Consider the following 21,309-nt stretch of genomic DNA (forward strand, 5'->3'; position numbering starts at 1 on the left):
GTCATTGGAATGTTTCAAGTAGCGAGTCTGGTTTACTTAAAGAATAGTGCTTTTAGAGGAATAATACTTTGCTTTGTTTCCATTAGGACCTTAAAAAAAACGTTTATGGGAGGAAAAATAAACAATCCCACCACCACTCCTTAACAACAGAGTACTTTCCCTCTCCTAATGCTACCAGCGCCTTCTTTCACTGAGGCCAAAGGCACCTCCCATAAACTCTGGAGGGCTCTTAGAGGTTTCTCCTGAGTGGCCCGAGCCCACCTCTGCCCAGCACACACATAAAGGTGCACACAGAGTTCGTTCTCCTGAGGTGACCACGAAGGGAGCTCTGCCATGCCAGCTCTGCACCACCACAGGCACCGCTCTCGGATTTTACTGTTAGTAAACCAGTAGACCATGAGCAGGCACAAATGTACATGTGGAAGAGGAAGAGAGAACAGTGTACCATGGGCACCCCATGTGCATGGACCAATGTGACGGCCACTCCTGACACGGTCATAGCCATGTGCGTGGGGCTGCATCGCACCTGAGCCACACTGCTTCCCAGGGAGGATTAGCCAAGGATTATGCAAGCAGGACAACGGCAGGATTTGGGATCCCCAAAGTCTACATAGCTCAGGGAGGAATGTAGGTGGATGATGTCTGGTGCTCTGACCTGAAATATCTCTGAGCACATCTTCAAATCTGTGCACACAGACATATCATCAGTAAGGTGTGTTTAAGAGTGAGAGGAGGGAGCCTGGTTAGAGCTTATATGACACTTATCTTAAAGACTGCTTAGATAATTCATCATTTCCTTAGAACTAAAGACATGTCATAACAGCTAAGCCAATGTGTATTTGCCTGTGACTGCTTAAAGCCAATACAATCCTGAGCATAGCTATCAGTCTGTGCACCCTGAGCAACGTATCCAATAAATTTAACCCTATCTTTCCAGCTCCACAATAGTCTGTGAACTGATTCTTACCAGTTATTTGTATTAATATTGTGTAACAACTCATTTTAAGGAGATATTTAAGGTTTAGGTTAACTTTGAACTTTTCATTTTCAGTATTTAATTAGGTACTTTCTGACTTGCCCTGGTGGTACTCTCATCTCTACCTTTTCACGGAATGATTAATGTCTCATTTCGGACCTACACTGTTTTCCTCAGTTTAAACAGAAATTGTGAAAACTTTTGGCAACAGCACTGATGATGTGAATGTTTGCCCACAGTGACTAACACAAGGTTACACTGGCAGTGCAGCCATGGGACCAGGCTGACTGCTCCCATGGGTGTTGAGACTGTACAGGGTCAGTGAGTGTAGACTTGGCACTTAGGACAAGTGCTTCCCCTGCTAAAAACACTAACCCAGGCTTGAAGAGTTGGAAGGTATTTTTTCATTGACTCCCTTTCATTCTCTTTTGCTGTCTAAGGGCCTAAAGACTGTCACCTTTTGAGGAGTGGTCAGACAGAAAGTGCTCATGGTGTAACTTTGAAAGAAGCAAGGACTGTTGTGGTTGGAAGCACGCCATGCTCCTTCCATACACGTATGCCTCTTGTTCTGGTTCTTCATTTAAAGGCAGAGAAAAAGCATCCAAGCAGTTTATTGTGCTATTGGAGATGGTCTTCTGTTCTTTATAATATTACAGAACACTGTCAGCCTTTTTGTCAAATAGCTGTATTTTTGCTTCTGGGAAAGCATGACAGGTATTCATTACTGCCCAGTGTGCTTCTTTGAACAGCTGTAGTAATTGCCCAGCCCTGACTCGCTGGCATCTTTCCTGGTCACAGCATTTCTTCCATCTAACCAGGCTGGAATAACCTATAATTCAAAGCACAGTGGTGACTCTATGATATCACTTTTAACAAAGCAGACAAGCAAAGGAATGGCTGCAGAAGTAGCCACTTAATTGCACAGTAGTACTCATCACACTTCAGTTTATCTAATTGTCTTTATTACGGGTTGCCAGTTTAGCAACTTTTCTTTATTTAAGCAGCTGTGATGCTAATATCTTCATAAACCACTTCCTTCTAGAACATCTGAATCACTGAGTAGCTTACCCAGTGCAGAGGTGGAGGTACTGACCTGCGGCTTGAAGTGAACTCCGTAGGAAAACAGAATCTCATTCATTTCTGCAGGGCTTTATGCAGAACATTTATTGTGCTTTCCTGACTAGCCACATGTGTTTCCATGGAATGACAGAAATGCCAGAGGCTAATACTTCATCTACTTTTCAAGCAGAAGTGCATTTCCATGCATTTCCATCATCCTGTGACTTTTTTTTTTTTTTTGACAATACCAGTGTGAGCTTTGTATTATCATGAGTAGGATACCATGAGGATTTCATAGAAATATGCTCAATTTATTTCCATGGAAACTAGTAGCATTTCTTCCCTATCCCACAACACCAATTTGTGTTCCTTAGAAAAATATTCCCAAGTTTTTCAGTACCTCTCCCCTTTCTCAAAAAATGTGCTTTAGTTACAAATCCCAACAGGATTCCCTAAGTAGGAAAAAAAGGAGTGTAGAATATATATTTTAAAAGTCACTTAAATAGTTAAAGGTGTGATGCAGCAGGGCTTTTTACCACTAAGTATATAGAGTGGTTCTCTTCAATATATTGGACTTAATACTTGCCATTTGTAGTGAATTGGATGTTGACAGTCCTGTCCCCGAGACTAGAATAGTTGTGGGGAGAGCATTCCTTGTCTGAAATACAACTTGAGCAGCATTTTATTATACTGTGACCCTGTGACTATACAATCAGGAGGGACTCCTGGGGTTTATTTCAGCTGATTATGGAACACAGAGCAGAATATAACCATTGACCTCTGTAAATGATCACATATTTGACTTTTGGATAAGAAGTCATCTAGTCATAAATGATTTATCTAAAAGATTCTATCTGATCTGAGGCTAAGCTTCACTCGGCTGTATTAGCAAAGCATGTAACAATTCATAAATTTCACATGCTGTACTACTTTAGAAAATATATTTACATTTTATATTCTTTACATATATCTGGACTGGATTTTGAAAGCTAACTCAAAGTGAAATCAGATTTTTAAAATACTTGTTAAAGAGCTCTTCCTAAAAATCTGTTATTCATTTTATGTGGATGTCCAGTATATTGTTAAGAATTGGTAAACTTGTCTGCGTAGCAAAATTACAAAACTGTACTTCAATGCGGCACTAGAGGGAAGCGTCCTTTTCATCTTAATTCCTGTAGTACAAGGGGGATGTGCATAACATCAAAACCACCATCTCTTCAATGCCGGTTTGTTTATAACATGGCTTAAGGAAGCAGCTTTCAAACGCTTTGTATATGCAAATAGGAAACAAAATTGCAAAATGCAACCATCTGATTTTATAAAGTTGTCCCATTCCCATGGTGCTTGACCTTCATGAAAGTACTAGGCTATTACTCACCCGGGCACCATTCTTTTCCTATGAATTACTCAATTCAAACATCTCATCTGCTTTATTTTCAGGGTACAGTTTACTGTCTTTGTCACTGAGTAATCAAAAGGCTTCTCAGAAGTGGCTGTGGTGTAAAGGTCCAACAGATCACCTTCAAAAAATGCCTTTTCTTTCCAATTTTTCACTCATCACCTAGAGTTTAAAAAACATGCAGGGCCAAACATCTCACCGTTTGTATGCAGAATTTAAAAGTGAGGGGGAAAAACAATTACTGAGCCAAACTGAATAGGAAAGTGAGCTCTTAAGCACCATCACTTCTAAAGAACCTATTTTAAAATGCCTGATTTGCCCAATTCTCTGGGACACTCATGATGGCAACCTAAATTTGTTAGGAAAATGTCACAAGGTTTTCTGTAGTTCAGCCTCCATTCTCCAAGATGCTGATTATCTTCAAATAGTAACACAGCAGGCATTGGAAGGAGAGCATCGTCACACAGTGTTGCGCAGCACAGGACCCGTCCCATTAGGATAATCCACACCTGAAACATGTTTAACTTCAGACATTCTTACCTTACGTGCCTCCTGCTGTGTTGTGTGAAATCCTCAGCACACCTCTGGAGAAGATGGCAAAGCGGCTGAAGAATCACGGATTCCTTCAAAAAAGCTTTCAAAGACTGCATATGGCACTTCTGCATGAGGGAATTTAGAGCTCAAAATGTGAAAAGCACTGCAGAAAAGTAGAAAAATCAGATCTGCATGCCCCTATGACTGCAATGGAGAAGAACACACAGAGTAGCAGCAAAGTGTTAAAATAATTCCCTGAGAGGATGTATGTAAAGAACAGATGTGGACAAGGACTAGAAGAGGTGTAGTTATGACTGTGAGTGGTCACATTAACCCAAAAAGGATTTCAAATTGATTTCAGGACCTAAGTCCTGTACAAATTTTACTCACGTGAGTAATTGCATTCTCCTTCTTTAAGTTATCTGGCTGGTTATAGCCAAAAAAATACCAGGCACTGATATCCTTCATTCACACACAAAGGATGATATTCTGTGAGGAATTCCTCCTGACTTCAGCAGCATCACTCGTGGAAACAGGGCGCTACTGCTCTCTGCTTTTATATTCCTAGAGTGTTTCAAAGGCACTGGTCACATCACGAAACATTCTCTGTATTTTAGCAGGGTAACTATATTGATTGCGACATGCTTCACAGAGGAAGGAAGATTGTGAGGTATTTTGGATAATTTAGCTGTAAATTGCACTAACTGCTGGTAATCTGAAAGAAAATTTAAGAATACCTGCATAATGCAAAGGTCTGATGAAGAGGCTTCCACCAGAATATTCTGGTTTTTGTAGCTAGGAACAAGTTCCTTATCATACGAGCTGGACAGGTCTTTTCCTGTAGTTTTCAGACCTTGATGTTTTATTGACCCAACTCCTTGCTTCAGACTTGAGCTCATGTTCGCCGAGGAAGTACAAGTGGTAATTATGCAGGTCTTTCCTTCCCTGTCATAGGCAACATTCACAAGGGAGATTTACAACCTTCAGCTTTCAGATATGGAGACTGGTTCTTTAACTCCAGTGAGAATAACGCTGACATGGTGAGTGGAATCAGAATTGGAACAAATCCTCTTGAAGCTAGCTACCTGGACAGCTGCTCTGGGAGTCTGTCAATATGTTTTCCCTCTTCTTTCTCCTTTAATAACCCCAGCTGAAAGGTCGGTCAAAAGTTGCTTTGTTTTAGAAAACAGACTCAGATATAATTCATTTCACTCCCTGAGGCAATAGCAAATTTATCTATAGCAATAGCAAACCAGCCTACAGACTGAAAGATACTTATTCAATTGTAACAAATACCATGAGATAAGTGAACATAAAGTAGAGACACTATAATGAGAGTCTGTGTTAAGAGTAGGTAGAGTGCTGACCTAGAAACACAGTCAGGACAACTATAAACAAAATAGATTGTAAATGAACTTCTGCAGTGAAACCTAAGATCTATTTTCTTATCACAAAGCATTCAAAAAGTCAGGCAGTTGGTTCATCTGAATTACATTTAGCTCAAATTTTGATAGATAGAGGAAATGGTTTGGCCCCATGCTCCTATAAACATACACATATGCTCCAGAGAGAAGGAAATGGGGTACAATCAGAAACCCACTGTAAGTCAATAGTCTTTCAGTTCACTTCAGTAAACTTTGGGCTAGTTCCTTAATGCACACCCTTATCATGGCAGACAACAATCCTGCCTTCACACTTTTGATTGGTCTCAGAGTAGAGAAGGTTCAGAGGGCAGGAGAGCTGTGCATGAGGAATATGGCTGGTCCATAACGACTGCGCTTCTGCGACCTTGAGTGGATTGCAATAGGGATCTTTTTTATTTAAACAAAACATAACAACTGTAAGAGCTCCAGGACAGATCTGTGCTCTCTTTTGGCCTGTGTTAACCTGTAACCAAAATCTCGCCATTTAAAAGAATGTTCTTCGGCTGTTTATTTTTAGAAATTTAAAAGGAAATATAATGCCCATAATAAAATGCATATGAGGACACAAATCAATAGACTTGAGAACTATGTTAGGAATTACCAGACATGTAGGTCTTCATTACCCAGGGCGTTCTTCTTGTGAAATTTTCTTGTATGCATGTTGTTGTTCACAATATTACTAATTTCTATGGTAACCAAAGCAGCAAATACAGCAATATTAGACAATAATATTAATAATAATAATAATAAAGCCTTATTGCAAAATAAATCCACTAAGAGCCAAAACAGAGGTGTTTAGATGATGGTGTAATTTGCTATAATAACTGTTTTGCTGCATATTTGGCAAGGCCCGGATAACTCATTTACAAGGAATGCATTTGTCCAAAATTCATTCAAATAAAAAATAGTTATCATGCTGCATTATCATGCATTCTCAAAGATATTTCCTTCCTATAGATTTTCCCACGACAAGGAGACTTCTAACTGAACTCAGGTTAACTGCAGACTGGTGGTTATTTCTCTTGTGCAGCCTTTCGAAAGTCGGTTAGGTGATGTGGAGCCACACATCATCAGTCCTTTGCTATCTGGAGCTATCTAACTTCCTCACACAGCCTCCCACTCGCCTCTCTGCTGTCTGCTCCATCTGGAGGGAGCTGGCTGCTCTCCACCAGCCCAGCTCCCCGAGCGCAAGGCAGCCAGCAGTTGCCAGAACATCTGCTGTCTCCTGGCTTCTCTTGGGTGAGTACCCAAAGCACGGCCTTTCTAAAGTTGGACAGTCGCCTCCACTTGAAACTGGATGAGTTCAAAGTTCTTGGATTTGCAGCTACATGGGAATATATGGTTTAGCAATCTGTGATGCGCAATCAAGTGTGCATTTCAAAGGGATACGTGTGTTGTCATAATGATGCACTGATATTTTGCCTCTTCCCCTACACCAGTAGGAATCTGGTTGTAGAACATCGTTATTCTGAAGGCAGAGTCATTTTGAAGATTAAAAAGTGGATGGAATGTAAAACCAAACAAAGTAAGTCCTTAATTCTGTAATTGTGCCCATCAAAGGTGCACTTCTCAGCAGAGCTGCTCCTGCACCAGTGCCTCCGGGCTGTACAAAACCTGAAGTGTGCAGTGAAGGCTGTTCCTTGTGAAAGCAGAGGTTGCCTCCTGTTTGAAAAGATGCTTTGGAAGAAGAGACACCTTGTCTGAAAAGTTAGGAGCACAAAATAACATCACTGTAATCTTACAAGAGGAAAGTGTGCCTCCACATCAGCTGTCTTTTTCATATATGGGTAAAATCCTGTCCTGGCAACGTGCGGGGCTCCCACTGACTTCATAATGGGAAATCTATTGCTAATTTAGAGCTGACTTGGCTTCATTTAGAATGATTTAATACATCAGTTATTAAAAGTTTCATGTTTTAGAGAAGCAATGTCAACAGGTGAAATACAGTCACATTGCTCTTTGACCCTGTTTGCTCTTTCTGATGAGTTTCTGCTCAGCGTGCATAATTAGTGCAGTTGTTCCAGGATCCAGTGCTGGGCCTAGAGCACAGTGGGAATGCCTGGGAGATGCAGGAGGTGTTGAGCTGCCTTTATCTGGTTGACGCTGGCACAGAGCTGTTTGGCACTTTCAGAGTATGTCTGAACAGCCATCTTGGCTTGAAGTACAAACCGACACTCGGCTTCATCCCCTGAATGTCCCCCATTGCTTGTATGTTTGCTCACTCAGACCTCAAGCTACTTCGGTCTAAGTTTGGACTGAACAAACAGGCTCTCTTACGAGGAAACCTCAAGCTCAGAAGAGGCTGACTCTTACTCAGGCTCGCTCCAGGTGGGCTGGAGGAGCCCTTGACTTATGAACTCAAACTTTAGTCTGAGGTGTGCTACCAAAGGCTGTGGTTCCTGTAGCCAGAGTTGTGATCCCAGGAGCTGCCTCACCACAGTGTCCTGCCTCCTCCAGCGGCCCTCAGAGCCCTTCTGGAGAGGAAGGACTGACAACAGTTTTTCAGAAAACAGGCACCAAGAGCTCTCTGTCTTCCTTCTGTATGGTCTTGTATGGCATATGGGCACTTACTGTGTCCTTTGGGCACAAGGAGGAGCTGCCCTCAGTGCAGGAAGCATCATGTGAGGGAACACCACCGGTGTGCTTCCAGCGGAGCGGCACGAGAGCCCTGGTACCGGTGCTGTCTGAACACAGAACAAGACAGTCCTGGAAAACTGTAGCAGGTCTAGAAAGGAGATAGAAGCGACTGCTACTCAGTGTAAAGCATTACATCTCAAAATTAAGTAGGCATAAGAAAAATGCACGAAAAATATATATTTAGCTGTAGTTTAAAGTGAAACTTAATACCCTATGTTAGTGTATAGCACTCTCTTACCAAGAAAACTAATTTATAGGTAAAGAAACAGAGCTTAAAACTAAGAGACTGTGTTTTTAAATAACCTAAGTAAAATGCATACTTAGTTACCTTTTATTCTCCTGCTGTGTGTGCCCTGAGCTGGCCCGGGGAGTTCTATGAGGTAAGAAATTCCTGCTCAACAAAAGTTCCTTTTCTAAAAAAAGTGAACATAATGGAAACGGGGAACCACTTACCAGGCAGCTGAAAAAGGAGCTGACTGTGCAGAGAATTTCACACCTTACGGCTTTTGGTCAGTAAAGTACATAAACAAAATGTAATTTTCTATGCAATTACAGAGGGTCACACAAGAATATTATGTTTTAGAAACCCTCTCAAAAGCATATTGCTTGCTAAGAGCCCAGTCCGGAAAATGGTTACTCACTTTAGTAAAGTTGCTGGTAAGCATTTCTGGGAGCAGGGCCTAGGAGACATTTTCCTTGTTATGCTTTCTTAAACAGTTTATGTGATAGTAACAACAGGAAGATAAATTACTTTGAATGGTAGCAATTAGAGAAATAAGGAGTGTGATAGATTTACCATGTGGAAAACATCTCTCACACATTTTCGTACAGTCATTAAACGTGGTTTTAATGACACAACACTGATTTCAGAAAGAAACAAAGTTTATTTGATGAATATAAACAAGATGATCAACACTAAATACTTCCCATACACATGATAACAATGTTATGAACTCTAAATACCTTGGTACTTTACACTTCTACTAGACATTAAATTACAATGACTGTCTAATACATGCCCACTGTTAATTTCTAGGAATTCCTTAGTTTCATATCAATATCCTTAACCACATATCAATATCACAATCCAGAACATGCCACTCACTTGAGAAAAGTATTACAAGAAGCACTATCAAATGAGGATCTAAGGTTATTAGGGAATACTGACCCATTGCTGCAGAACATCACATTCAAACGTCACCCTACACACACAAAAAAAAAAAACATTGCAGATATAGTTTGTGTCAACACATCTGAGGTCTTTTCATAAACACTGTTTAAAAAGTAAATTGGAACTCACTTTCAAATGAAAGTCAATGTGCAGGTACGTGCATACTGGATACACAAAATTCATTAAATACAAAATTCATACTGTACATTTAAATGAAAGAAAGAATGCGAAGTACAAGACTGATCTCACATTAAAATAATAATCATTATCTTAAGTGTTAACCAAAAGTTGGTTTGCTTCTTTACACTTTGAGGGGGAAAAAAACTACCAAACATTGCTGAAATAAAATATTTTCCCAACATCACAGTGTTTATTGTAAACCCCGAGATTCTATTTTAGTATATGAAAAGATTTTCTGCAAACATCGTAGAGTATCACATGAAATGAAAAAAAGAAAAGGAAGAAGAAAGGTAAAGAAAGAAGCAATGTTAGACAGAGTTTTCCTCCTTAGGGCTAAACTGTAGGCCCTGATAAAAGTTTAGATCAATACTCTTACCAACATGAATGGAGCAAAAATGCCCCTAAAGTAATACCTGTGACAAAATTGGCACATACATATAAATATCTAACTATACAGCTTTGCATCTGACCCTATTTCCCCCTAGTTTATTTCCTACTTCAAGTATTCAGTTGCAGAGTTAAGGTTAAGACCTGATTGTAAGAGACACAGACGATTGTCCCCTACTGTGACAACAAATTTGTCACAAGAAACTAAGCTTTGTTGTCTGAGTTTCCAAGTGCAACATTTGTCATATGTGCTAAATATACTCCCAAAAGCTTTGCTGTTTCAAAACAAAAATCTAAAATGCCATTGATAGTTAAAGGACAAACTTTTTAAACATGAATGAAATTTGGATTATCTATGCTATACTAATTCTGTACATTTTCTATCTATGGAAAACAGTAGCATCCAGCAGGACTCCTGCTCAAATAAATTGCTCTTTGATTGCACCAAGAATTATGGTACAAATAAATAAAATATCATCTCTAGACAATCACTTTAAAGGGCTATATGTATGGCTCATGTAGGATGTTTAGGGTTAATTGCACCACAGGTTCAAAAAATATTTTTTCTAAATTCAGTGCAAGACTTTAGGAGTATCCACTTAGATTTTTCTTTTTTACAGCAGCAAAGAAAAACTACTAAGGATTAAGGCCACCCATGCTTAAATTTATTGTTTGTCCTTTAAAAACATAGATATTCTATTCCCACTCCCTTCGCCATGGAAGCATTTCTTCCATGAACGAAAAGATGCCCCAATAAAACAGCCAAACATTTGCAGGTTTGCCAGACTGACCAGAAGTGTTCATGGAGTCACAAGGATCCTCTGCTTGAGAAGTGGTAGACATTTATCTATCAGTTAATATTCTCTCACTGAATGTAATGACTTCACATTTTTATTTTTCCTTGCATGTGCTTTAAATTTATTTTACTAGACGTATTTTGGTGATTCAGACAGCCTCTATGGGCTGTTTGTTCATTGCTATTTTCTTCTTTAACATCTAAAAGTCATTGGGATCCATGTTGGAGACTGTTTTTCAACACAGAAAATGATAACAAACAGTTCCTCATTTACAGGAGACCTAGTGCATATACTGTATTCACAGCAATCTTGCTTTATTTTTATTTTTTTAAAGAGTCCCAGCTTTCATTGTTGAAGATCTGTATGCATTTGGATGGTAAAAGGTTGATACGTCCTTGTGTATATGTCCATATAGTCCATATATATACAAACATATGTATTTATATACGCCTCAAGCTTTTACCATCCAGGAATAGATACATCTTGTTTATAATTGTATATTTATGATCAGATTAGATGTCCTATGCATTGTCAGAGACACACACCATATTTTCATAGAGTTAATCTTTGCCATCAGTTATAAGTACCAAAAATTGATTTCATTTCCAACCTGGCCCAGAGCTTAATACCGGTTATACTAACAATGTGATTCTTTTCATTCTTTTTTTGTTGCTGTTTATTTTGTTTGTTTGCTTGCTTTCATTTTGGTTTGTCGTGTTGTTTTGTTTTAATTATAATTATCAGTAGATATAAGAAAACAGAGGAGGGTAAAGGCTTGTTTTTAACTTTTTGAAAAGCCCACATCTAATTGGGGTTAAGATTAATGCCAACACCCTTTATATAACATTTTACTAATACCTCTTTGATAATCTAGTGCAATAGAAGATTTAGAATAGACTAGGTAAAATCAGCAAATGCAGATACCATACCTAAATTACCTACATCTGAATTATGTATTAAAATCAGTATCGATTTACCAAAAAAAGTTACATAACCTGATTAACTGAACTTCATTAAACAATAATATTCTGAACACTTTGTTTGTGAAAACAATAACTTGCAAGACCCATTAAAGATAGAAATAAAGCTCTTGTAATTTCTGCTTGAGTCTCCTTCATTGTTTTCCAAAGTATCTAATTTCATAGCAGACTACAAGAAATAATGGAGAAGATGCCAATTAATGCAGCATTTCATTAGATATCAACCTTAGCATTCATTTTCTGCATCTGTGATCTTCTCCAGGACATCATGGTCATGTTTGGAGATCCAATGCAATAGATTATCATCGTTACTTTCCAGTGCTACATTTTCTCTTCCTCTTTCACTAGTTCCTCTGACAACTGTAACAAGGGAACAAAATACTCCAATTAATAAAACGTTTCAAGTAACAACATCCTAGTTCTCATCTAATCAAGATTCTCATCAACATCAGTAGATACATTGCTTTTCTAGGGACTAAGTATTAAGTGAGGATTTAATTTGATTTGAACCCACTTGATACACTTAAAGTGTGGCAATCTTTTCCACAGATGACTTGTATGACAAGATTGCCCCTAAATGGGAATGATTTTAAATTCCAAATATATAAAATTCTGTTGTGTTTGTGATTCTGCAAATGAGTTTTCTGGTCTTCTATGCAGGCACAGTAGCTTTGAAGTGGAACTGTTATTAGTAAACTTAAATGTTTCATTTGGAAACCAAAGGAATCGTCTGTTTGTTTCTGCCATGCAGTCAGTGTCGGTTGTTCTCCATGGCTGGTACTGCTGAAATCTATGGGACTGCTAAAGGGAATGGTGCAAGCTTGAGTCAGTCAGCAGAAAGTGTCTTCTGCCGCTCATGGGTTTGGAAGAGGCAAGTGACTGTGGCATGAGGCCTGAATGATTTGTATTGTTACACCAGCTTAGCTGCAAGCAAAAGGCACAGTATTCCTTAACAAGGGCAGTGAATTAGTCTTATTCACAGTATCTGTATCTCAGATGAGTGGGAGGAATTAAATGATTCCACTGCAGGGCAGTTGTTCATTTATCCACTGACTTTGTTCCTAGAGAAGTGGAAATGCATTATGTATGCGACCCTCTGCTGTTAAGCTTGCATTTATGTAAGCAAAGAGTTTCCAAAACATCCGTTTTTATATAAAAAAGAAACAGCTGCTGAATTTTTACACTTTTGCAATGCAGCAGAAAAAGTGTTAAGTTTTGTAATAGAACTTTTTTACTAAAATGCTTCTTTAAATTCTAGAAGCTAATATTTAGCACAGTAATTACGCTATGAGTGAAGTGCAACACTTTGTATAGAATGCAGACAAATAAACTTGCAAATCACTTTCAATCCCTGTTTTTAAGTTCTTCCCTCTGCGGCAACCACATATAATGGTTTATCTAACACAGACTTAGATGAATAGTTTTACTTCTCCAGTGGGAAGTTGGTACAATTCTTCTGGTTAAAACACTTCGGGACTAATCCAAAGCCCACTGAAATGTGGAAAGATTCCCATTGATTTTAAAAGACTTTGGGTCTGGCCTGTGAATGAAGAAAAAATGACTTCTGCAGAGCTGGAAAGCCAGGGAGTTCCTAAAGTAGATCATGTTACTAGTTCTGGCACATAAAATCTTTGTGAACTTTTTATGAAAACTGTAAGTCAGAGCATGCGTGACGTTTCGTGAACTGTGCATAGCTCCCATTCTTTTGTGCGCTGAGTATATCTTAATCATCATTCAAAGAGATATATAGGCATAGGAAGCACCCATATAAATTAACAAAGAGAGTACATTCCAGAAACCTTAGCACAAAAATGTCTATTTTTTAACAGGTTCTCTGCAATATAATCACAGCAAATTTTCAATATAGTTGATGTTTTACAGGCTGAAGCTCCTTTGCAATTAACACTCATTTACGTGCTCAAAAAGAAGCTAGAATAGAGTCCAATCTGAGGAGCAGCAGCCAATCACAAAACACAATCTCTCTTCAGCTTGCTCCTCAGATTTTCATAGTGGTTTTAGTACAGAATGAAACTCCCAAATAAACCCCACCCACTTAATCAACCCACTCCATTCATCAGGAAACCATACACGTATTGGGAGTGTAACAAAAACTGGCTCACCACAGGTAGGAAATGCAAAGTATTTCTCAAGTAAGTCAAATAAATATATAAAAGGATATTGCTGTCAAATACCAACTGAGGTTGAGTAAATTAAGTTTATATTTGTTTCCTCAATGCCGTACTTGGGATAGGTCACTGAACCTCTAAAATGGAAATAAAATTTGGTAATGTATATCAGGCTTGAGATTCAGGAGTGCTGCAGCTGAAATCAACGTCTTATGAGTTTGGCACCTCTGATAGTCCATTAGATACCAGTCAATGAAAACAGCAGAAGGATGTGAAGATATAAAAGTGTAGTAGCCCACAAATATTTGTTCAGATTGTTTTTCCTTTGGATAAAGACACCTGCCTGATTACTACTTTTTACCTCCAATTCTTTCCTCTCAGCAGCGATTTGCAGAAACAAGCTGGGAGAGGGTGGGTAAACACAAAGGGGTTAAAGGGGAAACTGTTTAATAACAGTAGTAAAATGCAGGCTATTTTTGACATCTGGGTTAATGTCCATTATGCTCCATATGCTTTCCAAATGTTTGCAACAAGCACCCAGATACAAAAACAGATACCCATTCACATAGGCTTAAATTGCCCTCTCCTAACCTGTTACACATGGTACCTACATAAAAGGCCAACAACTGATATGGTAATTAGTGAGTCAGAAAGAGAGGGAATAGCCAGTTTATTGTAGGGCATTGGTATCTGACCAAACGTTAGCAGAGAAGGATATCATTAATGAAAACCTGTTAGGGCTATTTCTGCTCCCTAAGTTATACCAAGACATCTGCATTATAATGTGACATCTTTTAAAAAGCTGTCAGGATGAATTCCTCTGTTTCCGTCTTGGGAGTGATTTATCATTACTACAATCAGAGTACTAACAAATGATGTGAAATTATTTCATTTTCTGGAAACAAGTAACTAGACTAAAAAGTAGTAATGCACAAACAAGTCTATAACTCATGAAGTCTTTCTCAAGTGACCCCTGGAACTCAGCTGTGCCTCTTGCAAAAACAAAATCAAAATGACATTAATTAAAAAAAAAATGCATTCTCAATTTTTATTTTTGCTTGTCCAAACCCATCAAAAGAATGACACGATTAACTAAGACAAAGCCCTGGCAGGGCACTAAGCTGAATTCTGTCCCTTGCCATTAGCTTATGGCGTGACTAAGGAGAAAGCCACGTTATTCTTCTGTGCTTAACTTGCTCTTTGCTATAGCAGGGATAACATCAGGCTCCTCAAGGAATTTGCAAGGCTTTATGTTTTTAATGTGCCTTAACCGTCTTGGAAGAGTGCTAAGTATTATTATTTTTCAGTTCCTGCATTTGATTAAAAAATGAAATAACGTAGTAAAAATTAATATATTAAGTTACAAGTAAAGAGCAAGAATGCAGCTTGTGCAGCTACTTGTAGGAGTTTTAATACCAACACGTATTACAGACTAGGTGATTCCCAAGGTATGCAGTGACATGCACCATGTGGGCATAACTTAACAACTGCAGAATCCCCCCAGATGTTTGATTCAGCCAAAAAAATTTGCTCATGGCTTCTGTGCAAGCCCAGAGCTCAGGCCAGTGGGAACAGCACTGCGGGCTGTTTTCCCCCCTCTCTGAAGTGCAGTTGCTAACATGATCACAGTCCAGCTATTTGCAACTCAGCACAAGAAACAATATTGAGTAGCACAGACCTGATGGAGTGCTTTCCTCTACATAATTCCCTTAATATAAGATATGAAATGGCATGATATGAATAACTGTCATTACAGCCCTCAAAATAAGTATGTTTTTTGCTACTTCCACCTGGCCTAATTCTCATGGAAAGAATGAAAACCCACCCCTCGCTTTCTAAAGAACACAGTGTCCTGCTGAAGTCTGTCATATCCATGTGAAAATCCTCCACAGGGAGGGCCAGCAAGAGGAATAATTAAGACTTAAAGTTGCATCCAGCCCATGCGGAAAACTTCCAATGCCAAGATACCAAAGACACCTAAGACACTTGTTGAGCCGAGTGAAAAGGTAAAATCTAGTTTAAATTTATAGCATTCCTTCAGTGTCCCTCTAGGAGTTTGGCTTTTTGCCAGCGTTCCTTGTTAAAAATTTGTTAAACGTGTTTGGCATTAATGCAAACACAAAGTGCTCATTTGTTACAAATTCTATTGGAATGCATTCATTTAAGGCAATGAAGTAGTTACCAGAAAAGAAAAAATGTTCATTAAGTACATTTTAAAAATACAATGATGTATGCGGTGCATAACTATGGCGCCCCAGTGGCTATATAAATATCTGACAGAATAACCACAAGTTGTGTTTGGTTTGAAATTGGAATCTTTTAAACATAACCGATAGAACAAAAACTGGTTTTGTTTGTTGTCAAAACTGATGTTAGTCCTTCTTGTTTAGAACTAGTTACAATAACCGAAGTTTTGGTGTACAATTTCTGACGTCTCAAATCAATAAAGCACACAGGTTAAAGTAATGCTAGAGGAAGTTTCCTCATTCAAATGGTAAGTGCAGCACTGCACATTATCTGGTGAACACTGAACACAAAAAGTAAACACCCCACTTGGAGGTGAACAAATTTTAGTCATTCTTAAAACCTCCACTTAAGGAAATGTTACCTGGGAGATCTGCCACTGCCTGGCCACACAGAGCTGTACCTGGGCTAAAGGCGTCTCAAAACCCACCAAGCATGTACCAAAAGAAATAACTCAAACCCAGTTTACAAACTCCTATTACAAAGGCTGTCTTTTGTAACAACGTGAAATATCTCTGGTAATGACCATTCTTGATTTTGAATCAAGAGCCCTGAGGTGTATTTTTTAGACTAGAAAATATCTTCTAAGCTACGTTATAAAAGTAGAACCATTCTTCCGTTCACTTCATACTCATTTACAACAATGATAAATATGAATGTAAAATATATTTCAAAAGAAAGAGCCGTAAGCTGTGTGATTTAATAAAATATTGAAAGATTCACAAACACCATTGGCATAAAAAGTTATTTATAAAGACAAAATGAACTTTGTTCCAGTTCTGGCAAAGATATTACTCATCTCATTTGTTGCTATTTATGTTTTCAATTCATTATACAGTAAACTTCAGAAGGATCTGCAGCTGGTGGCAGAATCACTGCGTGAACGTGATGAACTTTCCATATTGTTAATCTGAGTTAGGGATAAAAGCAGATACCATTGGGATGAATAAAATCCAATGGATCCAAGTTCTCTAGAGACCAAGAGTCCTTGAAAACTACCGTACATTTATAAAGTAAAATTAGATGAAGTTTGTGAACCTTGAGACTATTTGGACAAGGATGCTATCTCTACTGGGAATGTTTATAAATCAAAATTAGACAAGAAGTATATGAGTTGAAAGACAGATTTTTCTTTTTAATAAACTTTTCCTTTTCATAAAACAAGTCTAGTCCAAATCAAAGCTCTTCAGAAATATGAGAAAACTTAGCACACATTCTTCAATCTGTCATTTCTACGCAGAATTGAAAGGAGGGTTATGGGAAATGTGACGGATGGCTTTTGCCTAGTACTCTTAGAGGTCTGAGCTGCAGTGTATTGAAGATGATCAAAAAATTTCCACTGACTCCAGCAGACCCCAAGAGTCACTCACAGAGGCAGCAGTATAGGGTATGGGGCTCTTTGTCATGACATTTATGACTTCCTTAGCATGCAGCACATGAGACCATTAAGACTTTTTTTTTCCCAGCTCAAACAGAAGTGACAAATAAGGAAGAGTTCATGGGCAAAGTGATTCAAACAACAAGTTCCCAATGTGATCCTAAAAACTGTCAATAGCAGAGATTACTTAATGAAATTTGAAGGAGTCTTTTTCATCCTTGCTGATGTGGAATGCCATTTATTCTCATGCTAGGGACTAATTAGGGGCCTTTTTTGAAGATCAAGGTTTTGCGATCTCTGCTTCTTAATAACATGGTTTGCCTGTCTGCCACCTGGGACAAGGCAAGGCACTCTCTCTAACTCCCAAACAGCAGGCACTGCCTTAGGCCATTGCAAGTGCAGGCAGGAAACTGATCCTGAGTTCAGCCATGTAACCCCTTCGCTGCCAGCCCTCCTCAAGCCCACGTGAAACCCAGAACAGGCACTGACCAATGCAGTGGGAAAACCGGAGCTTAATATAATAAAAACATCACACAGTTGGAAATCTAATATTAACAGCAAAATTAATGTATCGATGCACTGGTAAAGATGGCATTAAAAATCATCCTTTACTTATAGACTGGATTGAATGCACGTAGCAGTGCTTGCTGCAAACCCACATACCACTTGCTGTGCTCAAAGAAAAGAGACAGTACATGTTCCTGGTGGCTGGGAAAATAAGTGGTTAAATAAAAGCTGTGTCAAGCCCCCAATCTAATAAGTCATCTTATTAGGAAGTTGTGATGCCCTGTTTGCCCTAGCCTGTGGCTTGTCTGCTCCACTGAAAGGTCTCCTGCTGGGACCTTTGTGGCATTATATGAGGTAGAGAAGGCTGCTGCAATATACGAGCCTTGGTTTTGAGCAGCCAAAACAGCAGGAGAACTAAGCTGCAAAGAATTAAACATGTAACAACTCTGTAAAAGCACAGACAGTGATTGAGGTTGGCCCTTTTGCTGTTGACACATTCTGGCCCCTGTAGGTTGTGGTCACTAAGCCCATTAGAGTTGCAGTGTGGCAACATCTAGTTCAGCAAGTTCAATGTGTTTCTGTTTTATTTCTAAATACTGGGCGCAAGCTGGCAGTGATAGCAGAGCGTAATATGGCACCAGAAATATGTCATAAACACAGTCGTCATTGTCAGGGATGTGAAACTACTTTTCAAACTATTTATTTTTTGGCAGATGGAGGTTGGATGTATTTTTGCATTTTGTTAACTGAAATTTAATTGCAGCTTGCTGCATGTTTTGTTTAATATGAAAAAGGAAACATTGAGATGCCATTTTTTCTTCAAAGAGAAATTTTTCACAGGATAGAGAAATCTTTGTTGTGAGAAATTCATTGCAAAATGAAACCAAACCAAAAAAAAAAAAAAAAAAAAAAGCCACAAAGATCTCAGCCGGGATAAGTCTCACTTATAAGCATCCACTTAATTAAATAATTGCTCCTGCTTCTGTTTTCTTGCATTTCTTTAAGATAAAATATATGTCTAACTCAGAGTTAAAAAGAAAATCAGATTCTGAAATGGACGCTAGAGAGAAATAAAATTAATGTAAGGAGATATTAAGGATTTAACAGAGGGGCAGATTTAAGATAGAAACTCAAATATGAGTCACAGATGAGAATGCCCCTTCTTACCTGCCTAAGGATTACATTCTTTCAGGAACTGATGTAAGGTTTCTATCACGCTTTGATTAGGATGCTGGCGGTTCCCTAGATCTGTAGTTCTGTTTGCTTTTCAAAGCTGCACTGTGGCCACGTGTTTAATAAATGCCCACATGTTGATTTTTTTCCCATTTACCTGTAGATATGAAGCCAGAGATCAGTTGGTTGAGCACTTGTGCATCTGGAGGATTTGTCTCTGCCCTCATTCTATAATGAGCCAAAATTTTGGTGCATGTCACTGGTTAAATTCACAGAGAATGACAAAGAGAGGTCATGAGGCTGAAGAAGGAGCTTGGCTGCTTCGTTCCATCTACATGTTTTCCTGGGGTGGGCTCCCCTGTCTCTTCCTAGGTGAGGTAACAGTATTTTTGCTTGAGCATGGTCAGCAGTGCTTCCAGCCCACTGCTAACAAGGGATCCTTAAGGTTAGATGATCGTAAGATCCACAGAAAGAACTGTTTACTCTTTTAGAAGGACAAAAGCTTTGTCAAAGACCAAGTACGTTCTCACTGTAGCCACCAGTGATGAAGGAATTATTCTTTTCTTTTCTCTTCTCTACTCTGAAGTTTGCCTGAGCCAAGGAAGGTCATAGCTGTGGCTTTTCTCTGAATATGGGGAATTTCTAGAATTGGTGAGACTTAATTTTTCTGTCATCTTTTAAAATTTGCTGATAATTTGGGACTACAAGGAAATCCTTAAAATCTCACACATATTTGCTTGGTGGTAGGGGGTAGGATTTGGTTTTCACCTCATGCATCCTAGAGGAGTCAGTCAATTTTTAATAGCTAAAACTGGCTGATTGTAGCACTTGGATAACCAGTTATCACAGCTGTCACCATGCTCTATTATTAGAAGCATATTGGTTACAAGATGTTGTTGTACCAGAGAAAACAGTAATAACTTCGGTGGTTGTGGTGAGGAAGTTTAATCCAAAAACATTCCAGCCAACGAGCAGGAGTAAAAAGGCTGGACTCCTTTCCTGGAGTACCCAAAGGCTGACCGGAGCCGGGAGGAAAAGAGGTGATAAAGGTTGAGTGCAGGTCTGAAGTACTCCATGTGTGGGCTTATTTCTTCCCTTAGGAATAGTCTGGATTCCTAGCTAGAGAGGACAAGTCTTGTTGGAAGCCATGGGCATTGCATGGTGTCCTCGGGGCACATGACTCCAATAAACTGGCAGAAGTTTGCTTGGGATTATCTTTCTCTTAAGCAAATAATAATAAGAAAATTAATAAAGATGAATCTAATGGCTTTCCTCTACTTTTCCAATCACATTAGATTGCTTATCTTCTAAAGCTGAGAATAAACTAACGAGCTTCAGATTGCTGCTGTGTAGATCTGAATATTTATACCAACAGTTACATATCCCTATCCATACTTCATAATTTAGGTAAACCACGAACATGCTGTTTCGTTACTTTGTTCTGCTAGTTAATAGCTCTGTACTCTTTATCCGATCAGTATGCTTAAACACTAATTGCTCTGTGGAGAACATTGCATTAGAACATAGTATTCCTACTATCTTACTAATAAAATAAATCATTATGTCAAAGGATATTTATTTATTCACCAAAAGCCTGTTTTGCAGTTAATGAGATACACTTTCATCTTTTTCTTCTAATGATCCAAAGTATTTTGTATTTTATATGGTTCATGATATGAACCTCCTTATAAAACTGAAGTGTGATACCTACAGTTTCATCTTTTAATGTCAAGAAGAAAGATCCAGCTAAGGAGCATTCTAGTAGGCTTGATCTATTTGAAGTAAGACCAATGCTGGATCCACTTAAAACTCCTAGCACTGCTAGGGCATTACAATGACTGTGTGTGGCAGTGTGAACAGGACCATACATGCTCTACAGCTACTTATTTTTTAAATACCCATCCAGACAGCACACAGCATTTTGAAATCTAGCATGTGTGGTCTAATTATGCAATAATTTTTATACTTTAGGCCCCAATATTATGAGCTTCTCCACAATTACGGGTCTGCCCACGCATTTCTCAGTGCGTGATAGGGAAGACTTAGGGACCAGTTCTGGTAAGCATATCAACACATGTTTTAATTTTTACTCTAAATGAGACTTAAATATGCACCTAACATTAAGAACATGCGTGCATGTCTATCCTGAATGGGACCTTTCAGGCTACTCCTTTGCTAATGACATGCATGTAATATGCCATGCAGACTGAAGACCACAGTCATCATCATACCAATAATAAAAATGATTGAAAAAAGGGAAATAATAAAAAAGCAATAAGCAAAATCTTGCTCCCCTCAAACCTTCAAATACGACCTTTTTATCCACTTGTAAACTTA

The 21,309-nt window shown here is 38.7% G+C and overlaps 1 protein-coding gene across 13 annotated transcripts in view; it reads right to left on the minus strand.

Annotated features, from left to right (window-relative positions):
* Positions 1-8,893: 8,893 nt before the first annotated feature.
* The window catches only part of ERC2 (ELKS/RAB6-interacting/CAST family member 2), a 426,293-nt gene continuing 413,877 nt past the window's right edge, over positions 8,894-21,309 (minus strand). For all 13 annotated transcript variants that reach the window (XR_003077468.3, XR_003077467.3, XR_003077466.3 and 10 more), the window contains one exon: positions 8,894-11,904. The gene's annotated coding sequence lies outside the window, so the exon portion shown is untranslated. The remainder of the gene's footprint in view (positions 11,905-21,309) is intronic.

The sequence above is a fragment of the Gallus gallus genome, chromosome 12 (genome assembly GCF_016699485.2).
Source record: "Gallus gallus isolate bGalGal1 chromosome 12, bGalGal1.mat.broiler.GRCg7b, whole genome shotgun sequence".
NCBI lineage: Eukaryota > Metazoa > Chordata > Aves > Galliformes > Phasianidae > Gallus > Gallus gallus.